General features: G+C 42.2%; 1 pseudogene; it reads left to right on the forward strand.

Annotated features, from left to right (window-relative positions):
* The first annotated feature begins 2,077 nt into the window (after positions 1–2,077).
* LOC145411658 (alpha-L-fucosidase-like) lies at positions 2,078–11,776 on the forward strand (annotated as a pseudogene).
* Positions 11,777–15,519: the final 3,743 nt, after the last annotated feature.

Here is a 15,519-nt window from a genome sequence, read left to right on the forward strand (position 1 = left end):
GTCTGCTGGGCATTACACTCGATCGGAGCTGAATATCGACCTAGCCTTACACTCAACCTCACCAACGGTCCACCTGTACAGTCGACCTCGCAACTACTCGACCTCACAAACACTCGGCTTCACGAACACTCGACATCGCGAACACTTGACCTCACAAACACTCGACTTCATTAACAGTCGACCTCACCAACACTCGCCCTCAACTCTCAACCTCACTAGCATCCATCTTCACTAACACTCGACCTGTCATTCTCTTATTAACACTCGACCTCACTCTAGCAGACCATGTACTGGACCTCATCAGCACTCAACCTCACAGGCACTCAATATTATAAACACTCGATCTCACAAGCACTTGACCTCACCAACACTGTGCCTAACCTTACATTCAACCTCACCAACACTCGGCCTTACAACTAGACCTCGGTAACACTCAACTTCTTTGCTACTACACGTTAAAAAAGCACTTACTTATCTCTCATTAATCCCTTCAGTGCGATGGCGGCTTGTTTTAATCCTGCTTCCTCCAGACGGTTTTATTCAGCTTTGGAAACACGACTTCGTATTGAAGGGGCTGGTGAAGGCTATATGTAACCCTTCCAGTCCGAAAAATGTGTCCTGAGCTGAATAAAATCGTCTGGGAGTAGCAAGGCTGAAGGGGTTTACCCGAATTCTGGGAACTTAATAAAATGAGACCATTGACCATTTTATAATTAACCCCTCTCACAACAACATTACTTTTCTTGCTTCCGTCAGACGAATTTCCTCAGCCAAGGGGGTTTCTCGTAGCGAAATGAGCTAGAAGCACTCTCCATTAATTCCTTCAGTACGATAGTGTCTGTTTTTTATTAATTTTGTTGTAATTACCAGACGAAACGGAAATTGTGAATTATTTGTATAATCTCAGACCTGGATTAGAAAGGTTAGCAACATACTGAATATAAGTAAGTTATATCTACCTATATTTTATATATGATATAAAATTTATCAGTTAAAAACAGCACCTGTGTAGAGGAGTCGTGTGAGCCAAGGGATGGTGGTGGCTCTGCTGTGAATAGAGACTCCGCTGTTAAACTCATTAGGTAAGGTATATATATATATATATATATATATATATATATATATATATATATATATATATATATATATATATATACTGTACACCTGGGTGAATTAGGGCTGAAAGATATTCAGTCCTGTAGGTAAACACGTCTGGAAAAGTGAGTCCCATCTCCCAAAACAGAGTACCAGAGGCCGTGGTGGAAACGAGGTACTGATACCTCCTTGCATGCATGACAATGCCATACACGTGGATCGCACTGCCATGCAAACACGAGTACCGCATGCACACGTCAATGGGGTCTGGGGACGTACCCCATCTAAAAAATTTGCGAGGTGTAATTTGGTTCAGTTTGAATGCCAGTTTGAGAAGCTTCATCAGACAGTCCTGATTTCCTTCCAGTAAGTCCATTATTAAAATCAGTAAATCATCACAAAGTGTGAGGTGGCGTGTTAGTGATGGGGTGAGGAGTGAGGTACTGTGGTATTATAGAGAGTATGGTCTGGGAAGGGAGTGAGACAGTGTGCAAGTGACAGTGGAAGGGGTAAGGGATGAGGCTGTGTACGACAGAGCCTTTTACCAGTTTTAATCTCCTTTTATCCCTGTTACAAGGATTAGGAGGGAAGTAGGGTGGTCATAGTCGGGTTAAGACAAGAGAAGGCTATGAAAGGGATAAATGGTGAAACAGAAGACTGTGGTAATAGTCAGTAGTATGATGTAGGTTGGGAGGAGGGCAGGACAGACACAGGACACAGACGGTGAAACAGCTGATAATTGTACAGTAGTACACAGTGGTAGAGTGTAGGCATAGTTATGTGATTGTCCCGGTCAGGCGTTTGTTAATGACTGTCCACATTACAAACTCAGTGGCAACTAGGGAGCACGACCTCACAACAGAGCTTTCTCCAAAGCAAAGACCAATAACACACCGAGTCACTCACATAACCCTGTATCAGTCGTCTTCTGCATCCATGTAACCCCTTGTGAGAGTAGTGTGCTAGTGGCAGTGACAGGGGAATGACGTGTGTGCCGTGCCTTATCCTAGGACTCCTGCTTGGTGGGTACACAGTCTTGCCCTCTGCCTAGCCTGCCATATTATGTATCTCCCTTCGTCCCCTGCCTCAATCTCTTCGTTTCATTGTTCCCTTCTTCACTCTGTTTTCCTTGTCTGCCCTACCTCTCCTTTAAGTAGCCCCCCCTTCTTTGTCTGTCTGTCTGTCTGTCTGTCTGTCTCTCTCTCTCTCTCTCTCTCTCTCTCTCTCTCTCTCTCTCTCTCTCTCTCTCTCTCTCTCTCCCTCCCCTGCCTCACGATCTACCCCACTATTTCCCCTCCCTACCTTTCTCCCTCATCCCCCCCCTGCACCCCACAGCCCCTATTCCTGTGCCTGTTTGCCTAGTGTACCAGCTGCTTTATCTGCCTCATTGATTATCGTTGTCCTCTGCCTAACCATCTCTGTCTAGTTCACTGTTTTTTTACGTGTCTCCTTCCTTTCTTCTTCATATATTCCCTGCTGGTTGCCCTCCTTGATTTAACCTCCTTCCTTGCCTCCTCCTCCGTCTCATTCTCTGGCTACTTCTCTCTCCTTTACTGCCTCTCTCCTCCCTCCCTCCCTTCTTTCCTTGTTTTCGTACTTTCCTTCCTGCCTGTCTTCCTTCCTCCATGTCTGACTTTATCTGTGCTTCCATATGCCTCCTTGCCCGACTTTCTGCCTGGTCCTCCCCCCCCCCCCTCTCAACAGCAAAGTTATCCCTCATTCCAGCTAGCGCCTCCCTCCTTCTCTCTCTCTCTCTCTCTCTCTCTCTCATTCCTTTTCCCATCCCATTGTAAACGTAAGAAATTATAATAGAATGATGAAATTAGTCCTGTTTTTGTTTTTTCGTCCCTGCGACCATCGTGTATTTTCATCCTCTTTCAATTCCTTTCTATCCCCGTTATCCTCGGTCGTTTTATCCCTTATCTCTCTTCCTCCTGATCCGTGCAATCCAGTTATTATTTATCCTCCTAATCAGTTCCTCCCCATCCCCCTCTATCCCCCAGGAGTGTGTCGTGGGGAGTACCAACCTACATGGGCCTCTTTGGACACCCGCCCCCTTCCCCCGTGGTATGATGAGGCCAAGGTGGGGGTGTTCCTGGTGTGGGGGGTCTACTCCGTTCCATCATTCGGCTCAGAGTGGTTTTGGAAGTACTGGCAAGGTGGGTCGGGGATTTTCTTGTATGCTAAATAGAAACCAAACACTGAAAACCCTTAGAGTTAATGTGGAAAGGCAAAAAAGAAAGGTAATTGGGCTCTGAAGATCACATTACTGGGTTTTGCATGTCATCATTCAATGCTTTGTTGGGTATCGTAGTGGGTTTTATCAGTATTTATGTCCGCAGCTGTGCCCTTAGAGACTAGTGATAGGAACAGTTGGGGGGTGGGTCTTATGGGGTGGGGTGGGGTGGGGATGGGGTAAGGTGGGATGGGCTAAGGGTGGGAGGTTAGTGTGGGAGTGCAGTCATCTGTTTCGCCTTGAACTCTAGTCACTCCTCGGTTTTCTTTAACTTTTTCCCTCCCAGGACCTTTTTTATATATTCAAACGATTTTACTCACTTTCGGCGAGATCTGTGGCTGAGAAGAGATTTATGAGCGCTATATCTAATCCCTCTCTGTCGAGAAGTCTCACAAAAAAACGAATAAAACCATCTGGAAATAGTTGGATCTTTATTAGGTCCACTGAAGGACCTGGCATCATCCTCCCTGGAGGGAGAGTGTTAGCCAGAATGAACTCTTCCTCATGCTGGTGATGTTTGAATGGGAAAGGGGTGTCCATGAGAAGAGAGACGCATGTGAAAACGGACGTTTTGTATTGACTGTGCATTTGTCGAGTCTGAATGTCATCAATAAAACCAACATGATGCTAATGTTATGTAAGCATGTGAAGGGACATACTACCAGCATACACTTTAAATGTCTGCTACAGCATGAGCTCCAACCCCAGATTCTGTGCCCATGCATCACAAAATGAGTACACTAACCACCTAGCCACCACTGCTCCGGAGACACCTTATCTATAAAAAAAAAAAAAAAAAAAAAAAAAATGCTCTGACTTAAGTGATTAATATTTAGTTGGTATGGAGTGAACCTCGGTGGGAGCCATGACTTTTCCTTTGATTTTTTTATTTTTCCTCTCTCTCTCTCTCTCTCTCTCTCTCTCTCTCTCTCTCTCTCTCATACACAAGATCTATGTAGGAAGAAGCAGACTAACATTTTAACCCTATTGACCACACGAGATTCATTAAGGTGCACAGTCGGTCTTCTCTGTCTTAATTTTCCCTTAGAATACGATGTGCAGTAGGTAGTTTACATCCAGGTCCCTAATTGTACTTTTGGGTGAACAGGGGAATAGGGGGAAAGAAACTGAGTCCACCAGTCTGATCGGCGATGTGGTGGATGTCGGGAGGGTCTGGTTTGAGTAGCTGGGAGTAAAGGGGAGGGGGTGTTTGGGGGAAGAAGGGGCGATAACGTGTGTGTGTGTGTGTGTGATAATTTTTGATGTTAAGGAAATGTAAAAGATTCTCCTTCATTAGTTCCACCATAACCCCTCAACAGACAAGAATCCCAGCTACGTACACTTCATGGAGAGAAACTTCCGACCCAACTTCACATACCAAGACTTCGCCACTCAGTTCACGGCCGAGTTCTTCGATCCCGAGGAGTGGGTGGAGGTGTTCAAGGCGGCCGGGGTTCGGTATCTGGTCCTGACAACCAAACACCACGACGGGTTCACCAACTGGCCCTCGAAGTACTCTTGGAATTGGAACAGCGTGGACGTAGGGCCGAAGAGGGACCTTGTGGGTGAGTTGGGATGGATCTTGTTAGCTATACTCTTTTCGCTTTAACTTGGCCTAATATTGCGGACTCTCAATCCTGAATGCTGAGGTGTAACAGTAGATTAACTTTAGAATATGATGCTAGTCACGAAGAAGTGCTATGGCGAGGATGTAGAGCTCTAGCATTGTCTTATCTTGCAATTGACCTTGTCGAAATAAGCTGCGAAAGGACGAACATCTGGACCAAGTTCAGGTGAAAAGATTGTAGTTATTTCCGTACTTCTTCTTCAGTGATGTTGGAGAGGGACGCCTTCACATGGTGGTACTGCTATAACTGAGAGCCTTTTCTGCTCAGTTATACAAACCTCCTTCAGTTCCCTTCCTATCCCCCAAATGGAGGATGGTGAGTTGTAGGATGAAGGTAACTTCAGCCTGCAGTCCACCAGGTTCATGCTTCAGATAAACCTGGGATTACTGCCAACCCCGTTGATGTTGATTATGACCGTTATTAGTTTATTCTCTTTGTTACCAGACAATAATATCTTCACCCTCTTAAAAAAAAAAAAAAAAAAAAAAAACTGCCTGTCATTTTTTCTATTTTTCGGGAAATCGGAAAAAAAAAATCTCATTTTCTTAATTTTCAATGACGTAGGCAGAAACTTGAGGCGCATTTTAGACCACTCACACCCTAGACCTGACAAAGGCAGCTATACCAATAGGTGAGCCACGTGATGAAGAACTGATTTAGCCAAAAATCCAGAAATCGCCGAGAAATGACTTAGGCTTTTTTTTTTTTTTTTTTTTTTTATGAGGGTGACGATATTCAACTTAGGATGTTCCTCCGCAATGAAGGGGCTTGTTAATTCTAATTTATATCTGTTATCTAAGATTTTAAAAGCTGACTAAAATCATCAATGGACAGAAAGAATGTATTGAAAAACATCCCCAGGATCAAAGGATAAAGCCGTTTCCGCATCGTTCACTAAGTTATCTTACCGTGTGAATGAGACAATCTTGATTTACCATTATTCTGTGAACAGTTGTAGGAAACAAAGAATCATCGTGTGACGAAGATTAACTCTGATAACACAGTTTTCAGTGAAGTAACATGCTTGATGATTCCAAGAAGACCCAGTTTTCCCAATCAGAGTTGTTTCTAAAACTAGTTTGGCTGAAATGTTCAGATAGAAGGAGGTTTCCTGATTTTGCATTTCAGGTTTTCCCCAGCATCTGTAGATTCATCTAGCTTTGTCTCGAAATCTATTGATACCGTAGAACACTTGTAGCTTCTGTACTCTGTTCACTTTAACTAGGCTTTAAATGACCACCTGTCCACCTTGAATGCTGTGCTGTGACAAGAGATTAACACTAGAATATGGTGCTAGTCTCAAGAAAGTGTTATGGAAAAGATGTAAAGTCATAGTATTGTCTCATTGTCACTGAGCTGCGGTAATTAATTAGCGAAAGGACGAAAATCTCCGCCATATTAAACTGAATGAACTATAGTGTATACTGTTCTATCTGTCAGTCAGTGTATCAGGTTATCTATCATCTGTATGTATCTGTGTATCTAAATTATTTACCTCTGCCAACAGGTGATCTAGCAAAGGCAGTGAGGAGCTCGGCGCCGGACATTCACTTCGGTCTGTACCACTCCCTCTACGAGTGGTTCAACCCGCTTTATCTCAGCGACAAGGCCAACAACTACTCCACAAACTCCTTCGTTGAGGCCAAGACCATGCCGGAGCTATACGAGTTGGTCAGTTCACAGCTTCCTTTTGTACTTGTTCCCCTACCACACCTCGCGTCTTACTACACGGCTAAAAGGGGCAAAAGACAAAGATCCCTAACCCCTTTTAGGCCGGTTGATGGCTGTGTGTAGTCAGGCAGGAGGGTTGATCTGGCTAGTAATCAAGGACACTCATTCCTGTCTTATAACCAGGGTTCACTGATTTTCATGCAACCACGATTAAGTATGCAAGTTGTGGAAGTGGCTTCATTCCGTTAGATGAAAACAAACTGACTTTGGTGAATGAGTTGCCTTGTGTATTTATTTAGTACTCCTTCCAATATCCCCCATATCGCAAGTACCTCTCCTATATCTCATATCACCTAATATCCCTACAAACACCTCCCAGTACTCCTTTAATGACCCAGTACTCCTCTTAACATCTCCCAGTACTCCTTTAGTCACCCAGCATTCCTTTTAACACCCCTCAATGCTCCATTAATCACCTTCCATCATCGCCAGGTGGAAGAGTATGAGCCTGAAGTGATCTGGTCTGACGGTGACTGGGAGGCTCAGGACTGGTACTGGAACTCCACCGTGTTCCTGGCGTGGTTGTTCAACTCGTCCCCTGTGAAGGACTCGGTGGTGGTCAACGACAGGTGGGGCATCGGCGTAACTTGCAAACATGGGTCGTTCTTCACCTGCCGCGATAGATATGACCCAGGTGACGTTGTAACTACCCGAAGTAATCTGGTTTACGTGTTAATAAAACGTGTGGTGATAGTTACTTTCATATTACTGCTTGCAAGGTTCAGAGACCAAATACTATAGTACTTTCACCTTAACTTTAAATTTTTGTCCTTCTGCAGTTTATTTAATCCAGTGGCAGAAAACAGCGGTACAGCTCTATGTACTTTCCAATACATTTCTTCCCAACTAGCATCATATTCTGGTATCAGTTTATTATTACAGATCAGCATTTTGGATGGAAAAATTGCTGCTTTAGGCCAGGTTAAAGTGAACACTTAAGGACTTCGTCACAGTGAGGTCAGAAATGGCAGTTTTAGTCCAGATTAAAGTAAAAAGAGTATAGGCTGCCCAAGGGCTCGGGATAAAAGTTCGAGTAAGAACACTCTGTTTCATTGGGCCTTTTGGGGGGCATTTCGTTTTTCTGTGACAGACACTATGCAGTTTGAAAAGGTTTATGCCAAGAACGTGAGCCAGTGAAATGTGGTGATCTTGTTTCAGTCGCTGCTCCTGTTTACACAGTCGGACAGTCAGAATATGTCCGATTCCAGCCACAGTGTAACGAGGTCATACTTCAGATCATTTAACAACAGGTGACTGGCATATGCACCACGTAGCATTCATCATCATCATCATCATCATCATCCAAACCTCTTTTCCCACCCTAGGATGAGGTGAGGTAGTGTCCAGAAAATATGATAGAATGAGAAACTAACCTTATGAGTGCCCAGTTGAATGAGGCACACTCCCATTCTCTCACCATTCAAGCCCCCGGAATCCTGACTTTATCCATAAGCATAAGTACCCATAGTTATACGCTTCATACCGCCTATCACCTAGATGATATAAATTTTTCCAGCCCTTCTTATTAATTAGAACTGATGCACACAACATCTGACCAGCACCCCGATTAGCACCTTAGACAATCATTCCTCACATAAATCCCCATACCTCATTACATTCCCATTCCCCATTCCAGGCGTGTTGCAGAAGCACAAGTGGGAGAACGCCATGACCCTGGACAAAGCATCGTGGGGGTACCGACGCGAGGCCACTGTGAGGGATTACCTTACCATCCACGACCTGCTAACTATACTTGCCCAGACCATCAGCTGTGGAGGTCAGTTCATCTTTTATACTTGTTAATAATCTAGCTGATACGTTGCCTGTTACCGCATCCTGCAAGAGTTGACCTCAGCAAATGCAGCTTCAGGCAATACTGTCCCTTTTCAGTAACGATCTGTCTTATACATCACTGACCCATGTTGTTTTCACATTCTTCTTTACCTTCATAATTTGCTTCTTTCTGCTGCCATGCGTGTACACTTATGGTCAAAATTTCCCCTGAGGTGCATTAATTATACTCACATATTGGAACTTTGTTTATTTGGAACGTAAAATGGGATCTGTTATTACACTAGATACCAAGTACTGTAAAAGCACCAAAGTTCGGACCTACCTTGATCACAGTTTACTTCCTGGTAAGTGAATCCGCGAATCTGATTTAAATTATGGTTTATTCCGAATTTCGATGCTTGTAACTGGGCATGAGTGGGGAGGAACGACAGCAAGTGTATTATAGGTCGTTATATTTGTTTATCCGTTCGTAGTTCCAACACACGTTCACAGAATTAGTGAAATTCGATGATATGTGGCAATACATAAATGGAAAAATTGGCTTATCTGCTTTTTTTTTCTCTCTCTCTCTGAGCTTTCGTAATTTATTTTTTCTCCGTGGGTAAAACTAACAACTCCAAATTCTGTCTAGGCAACATACTAATCAACGTGGGTCCCACTCACGACGGCCGCATCCCGCCTATCATGGAGGAGCGACTGAGACAGCTGGGGGCCTGGCTGGAGATCAACGGGGCGGCTGTGTACGAGACCAAACCATGGACTTACCAGAATGACACGCTCACCAAGGGAGTGTGGTGAGTTTTAGGGGAAAATACGTTACTGACTCATCCATCCACCCACTTTTCCTCCCTATCTATCTGTCAGTTTATCTATGTCTGTCTGTCTCTGTATTCCTTCCTTCCTTCCTTCCTTCCCTTCTTTCCTTCCTTCCCTTCTTTCCTTCTTAGATTGTTTCTTTCGTTTTCTTCTTCAGTATTAGTTTGTCATAAATACTTTTCTTTTCCCCTTTGCTCCCCTCCTTCTGTCTGCCACTTTGGACCAGTTCAGACCGGTTTAAGCAATCTAAACTTCTCTAGATAGAAGTGAGAATGCATGGAGGACCACTCCCATTTTGAATGCTCTTCCTGTTGGCTTAGTTATGTAGGCTAAAGAAAAAACAAAAGGAAGATAGTATATCAGTTGAACTGTTAACGTGTTATGACTTTGTATATGCATCTACTTCATTTTAAAGAAAAAAAAGTGTGATAACTCTATAGTCTCTTCACCATCAGAGTCACGATTATGCAGTTCTTGCCTCTTCATAAAGTGAAATAAAAATTCAGCTTAATTTAAAGCGAAAATGAGAATGCAGTTACCTTCAGCAAAATTTACAGTATTCATTATTAAGGAAATATTCATGGGAAATACTTGTGACTCCCGTCTTTAGAATATCTAGTATAGTATAATTCTGTGTGTGTGTGTGTGTGTGTGTGTGTGTGTGTGTGTGTGTGTGTGTGTGTGTGTGTGTGTGTGTGTGTGTGTGTGTTTAGCGCCGGCGAAGTTGGAAAGAATGATCGTTATGAAACTTGGCAGGATAGTTGCAATTGGGTCACCGATGGGCCCGTTTTAGTTTCATGTCGATTGGAAAAAAAAAAAAAAATCGCGAAAATGTTAAGTTGGTGACCAATTCACCCACCATTCCCCTTCCTTTCATCTGTTTACCGATGCACCTCTCTTTCTCCTTACGTATTAATCTGTCATTATTCCTCCCATCATTTTACAATCTCTTTTGCAGGTACACTAGCAAGGCAGACCACGTATACGCTATGGTGCTGAACTGGCCAGACCAAGACCAGCTACACTTGGCCTCCATCACCCTCACAGACCACTCCCAGATTTCTATGTTAGGCTACCAAGACTACCACAGGGGACTGCTCAAGGTTAGTTGTGGGGTGAAAATATAGTTTATGTTAATACTGTTCTCTGTCTCCTTGTTTACCTGTCTACCTAGCTATCTGCCTAATTGTCTGTCTTCCTATCATTCTATATCAGTGTATCCATCCATCCATGTATATCTGTCTCTGTCAGTTAATCAGACTGTCTATGTATCTATCTACCTGTGTATCTGTCTGTCTAATTAACTGTGACTTCTTGGCTCGTATTCTCGTCAGCTCCGGAGACTTTTCATCACCTCCTCCTCACCATTTATTTCAGCATGGGACACATTAACATTATCCTGTATATTATTTAACCCACCTGTATCGATATTAATCCCTTGACTTCGGGCAAAGTCTTATCATAGTTTATCCTTGCTGCTGCCAGACAATTTTATTTTGCTTTGGTCTCGTACTGAAGGAGTTTATCAAGGTTGTATCTAAGACCTCTACGTCGACCATTCAATCCTGATCTGAGGAAAATCGTCAACTAAAGGACAATAAAAAAAACAAAAAAAAGTTACTCGGACCGAAGGGATTAGAATTATATAAAAAAGCAAACAAAAGAATATTAATGTGAAATATGAAAAATTAATAACTAGGGAAGAGTTGTTAGAATATGGCCCCGAATTAGGTACAGTTCGTTCCTCTTAACTTGATCTAAATTTTCGTACGTACGTTTATAGCTTATTTCTCGTAGTTCTAGTGCAGAAAATGGCAATGTCACGGCTCTACATCCTTTTCATAGCCGATTTTCTTGATTAGTACAATATTTTAGTATAATTTCTTGCTGAAAGTCAGCATTCAAGATGGGAAGATAGCAATTATAGGCTATATTAACGTGAGAAGAGTATGGTTACCAAGGAAACTCATTCCTGCCTCATAACTTAGGCTCATCGAAGTTCTTGCAACCATGACTTAGTAATCAGGTTATGGGAGTGGTTCAGTTCTGTCAGGTGAAGGCACACGGACTATAATATGTGTGTCTTCCTCCTAACAGTTTCGACTCGCCGCTGACTCCAGCACAGTAGAGATCAAGTTCCCGCCCATGTCCAGGGTGGCCAGTCAGTGGGTCTGGGTCCTCGACATGACCGGCGTCACTCCGGCGTAATATTTCACAACCGGTACTGGACAAGGACACCTCCATGTGTTGGTACCAATATAAGTGGGCGGTGGAGTTGCCTGGCTATACAAGTGACCCTCAGCTCTCCCTGTCCCAAAAAACAGGGGAAAGTGGATCGGATTGCAGGAGAGGGACTGCTTTAGCCTGCCGTCACGTACAGATGACCCTGAGACAACAACAACAAAACAACAACAACAACATATCACAACTAACATTCCATATCACATAGTACGTCACAGGCGACTCTCTCTGGCTAAACAGCTTTTTGCAGATTTAGTTATAATTTTTCCATATAAACATTCACTGCACTATAAAGCCAAGACACAAAATATAGTCATGCTACGTTTACCTTTATTTTTTCCTCTAGTCCTAATCATTGGTATTGCAGTCTGTTTAACTTTGATATTTTATATCGTGTCGGATTCACGGACAAATACACTGTCAACTGACTTTCGAAAATGTGATATATTTTTGCAGGAAGAATAACGAAAGCATAACAAACCGGACCATTTTACCAAGACGCAGATTCCCAGACTAACTTACGATGAATTCCCTTCCTTAGCTCAGACTTCTTCTTGTATGATGAACAAGGAACGTGGAAAGATTATTACCCCGCATTCCCCTCATTCTTGCGAAAACAAATTTGAATTACGATAAGGAAATGATCGTAAGTTTGTGAATTCGGACACAGATTGCTTATGTGCTGACTCCACACATAACCATTGCACCAAAATTGAAGGGATGGAATGCTGTCTGGGAGGCCTATGCAACAAACTGATTAGTGTTAAAATTATAATGGAATATTACTCGTTCTTTGATTCTCAAGCTTCATATGGAATTACGAATATCACACAAAAAGATAACGAATATGAAAGCGTATGTATGTTTACGATTTTTTTTATCCGAGCAGTTTTTATGTTATTTAGGTTCTCTGTTTACCATTCAGTACAAGCTCCAACACTCTGGGGAACACTGTCCCTGAAGGCCAAGCAGGGAGGGGTGCATGAAGAGAACAGAATCGGTAACTTAGGGCATAGAAGGTGTAGAAGTAATTATCATTACAAGCACAATGATGAACAGAAACATACAATGATACATACATGGTACAAAGTTGTTACAGTAATTATCATTACATGTTTTCAGATGAGTAAAATGATACATAGATACACACGTATGTACACGTATGCAGAGAGGCACATGCACACATAGATATACGGATATATACATAAAAGTATGTATTCACGTACATGTAGCCGTAGACATACTGCATGTACAGGATAGGCACGCATGTATAAGGATATGGGTATGTGTACAGGCGTGCATACATGTACGTATGCAACATGCACAGATCCGAGCAGTGACACAGAATCTAGGTAAGTTTACGGTACCCGGGAAAAGAAAATGTGCACATAAACATCAAAGAAAACGCCTGACTTTGGATGATGAAAAGTAAAATTACATCAGTATAGGTTAAGGCGATATGTAGGACATACCTAGGATTTTTCTCCTGAAGGGTGAATGTGAAGTGTAGTTAGGTGGATTTCAGATTTTGCAGCATTCTTACCTTGAAAATGTTTGAAGTATGCAGCATTTGAAGAACTGTGCAAGAAACGTGCTAAACTTTAAGGAAGGTTGAATGTGAAGTGTGTTTAGGTGGATTTCAGATTTTGCAGCATTCTTATCTTTAAAATGTTTGAAGTATGCAGCATTTGAAGAACTGTGCAAGAAACGTGCTAAACTTTAAGGAACATCCCCCCCCCTCCCCCCAAAAAAAGTGTGTGTGTGTGAGAGAGAGAGAGAGAGAGAGAGAGAGAGAGAGAGATTAATCTCAGCATTACGATGACTTATTCTTTCTGCATCCGAATGACTATTCATGAGCTTTTCTAGTAAAGGTTAATGAAGAGTAGGCACAGAACAAACTTATTCCAATTTTAAATATCTCTTACGCTGAATACACTTGTAGATAGGAAGAATGTCATAAATTACGTCCTCGGGCTGAAGGGATCCCGTACTGTTTTCATCTGACGGAACTGTGGTACTCTCACAACTGGAGTGTTAATTAGTGGTTACACGAAATCGACGAGCCTTAGTTATGAGGTAGGAACGAGTCTCCTTGATTACTAGTCAAATCAACCCTCTAGTCTGACTACACCTGGCCGTCAACTGAGCCGAAAGCGGTTTCGGATTTCTGCCTAATGAAAACAAGTCGACCTTCTGGCGACCACGTAAAGTAACTCGGTGTCCACTCCTTTACCTTTTTCGTTTCTTCTTCTTCTTCTTCTTCTTCTTCTTCTTCTCTCTCTCTCTCTCTCTTTCTCTCTCTTTCTCTCTCTCTATGATAGTGCTGAAACTTTCTTCGCATTCTGAAATACACGTATAATATCGTAGAGACATCAAAATAAGGTCAAAAGATGTGTAATATCAGTTAAGTGTAATACTATCCTTATATTCTCCAGTCCTGCCATGGTAATATCAGCCTGACAAATAATGAGAAGCATTGTGTGGTATTTGGAGTCAGGATTCCGGGGGCTTTAACGGCAAGGGAGTGTGAGTGTGACATATTTTGGGCATGGTGTCAATAGTTCTGTCACACGTTGTCTTGCTATTTGGCCCATACCTCTATCCTGGGATGGGAAAAAAGTTAAGTTGATGATGACGACTTTTATCCTTTAAATCATTTGCATTCCACATAAATGGAGGTGGTTTGCAGTAATATGCCTGGTGATTAGATGTGATAATATTAAGTAATTATTGCCCTCATTACTGTGCGATGCTCTTTTATCATACAGATTACCGCCATACTTCATTCAGCTTAGGAGATACCTCGTAGTGAAGGGGTTAAGTCTAGTGCTTTTACGAGTATCATTATTATTATTATTATTATTATTATTGCTTTGTTATTATTATTGTTATTATTATTATTATTATCATCATCAGATACTATAATAAGCTGAATAGTAAACTCATAATTAGTAGAGTAATTAAAGACGGGGCATAATTAGCAGGTTAAAAGTTAGCAGGAGAGTAGTAAGCAGGGTAATACAGAACTGTGCATTATCTAACAGTGTAATATCCAGTACTATTTAATTAGGCAGTAATGGTAAATACTGTAATATCCAATGGTGTAATATGGAATTGTGTAATATCGAGCAGTAATACCAAACTGTGTACTATGTAACGGTGTAATATCAAGCAGTAATATTCAGCAGTGTAATATCAAGCAGTAATATTCAGCAGTGTAATATCAAGCAGTATTATTCAGCAGTGTAATATCAAGCAGTAATATTCGGCAGTGTAATATCAAGCAGTAATATTCAGCAGTGTAATATCAAGCAGTAATATTCAGCAGTGTAATATCAAGCAGTAATATTCAGCAGTGTAATATCAAGCAGTAATATTCAGCAGTGTAATATCAAGCAGTAATATTCAGCAGTGTAATATCAAGCAGTAATATTCAGCAGTGTAATATCAAGCAGTAATATTCAGCAGTGTAATATCAAGCAGTAATATTCAGCAGTGTAATATCAAGCAGTAATATTCAGCAGTGTAATATCAAGCAGTAATATTCAGCAGTGTAATATCAAACAGTAATATTCAGCAGTGTAATATCAAGCAGGGGTAATACTAAACAGTTTAATATTAAGCTTACCTGGGGAAGCAACTCGGCTTAGATTAAATTCCAGGCATATCTTCAAGACCACATCCCCCCTCACCCCTGCCTCACCCCTGCCTACCCTTCCCACTTCAGACCCACTTTCCTTCTGCCTGTTCTGTGCCTACCTCTTCCCTCTGCCTCCCCCTAAAAAAAAATATCGTCCCTCCTGCCCCACTTTTAGCCGTTTTGTGCTTATCATGTGCCTGTCTACCTTTTGGCCATCCCATGCCTGCCTATCTTCTACCTATCCTGTGCCTGTCTGTCTTCTGCCTACACTGTGCCTGTCTGTCTTCTGCCTACACTGTGCCTGCTTACTTTTTGCCTATCCGTGCCTGCCTGTCTTC

This window comes from Coenobita brevimanus, chromosome 90 (assembly GCF_032717465.1).
Source record: "Coenobita brevimanus isolate Jiangsu-jjx chromosome 90, ASM3271746v2, whole genome shotgun sequence".
Classification (NCBI taxonomy): domain Eukaryota; kingdom Metazoa; phylum Arthropoda; class Malacostraca; order Decapoda; family Coenobitidae; genus Coenobita; species Coenobita brevimanus.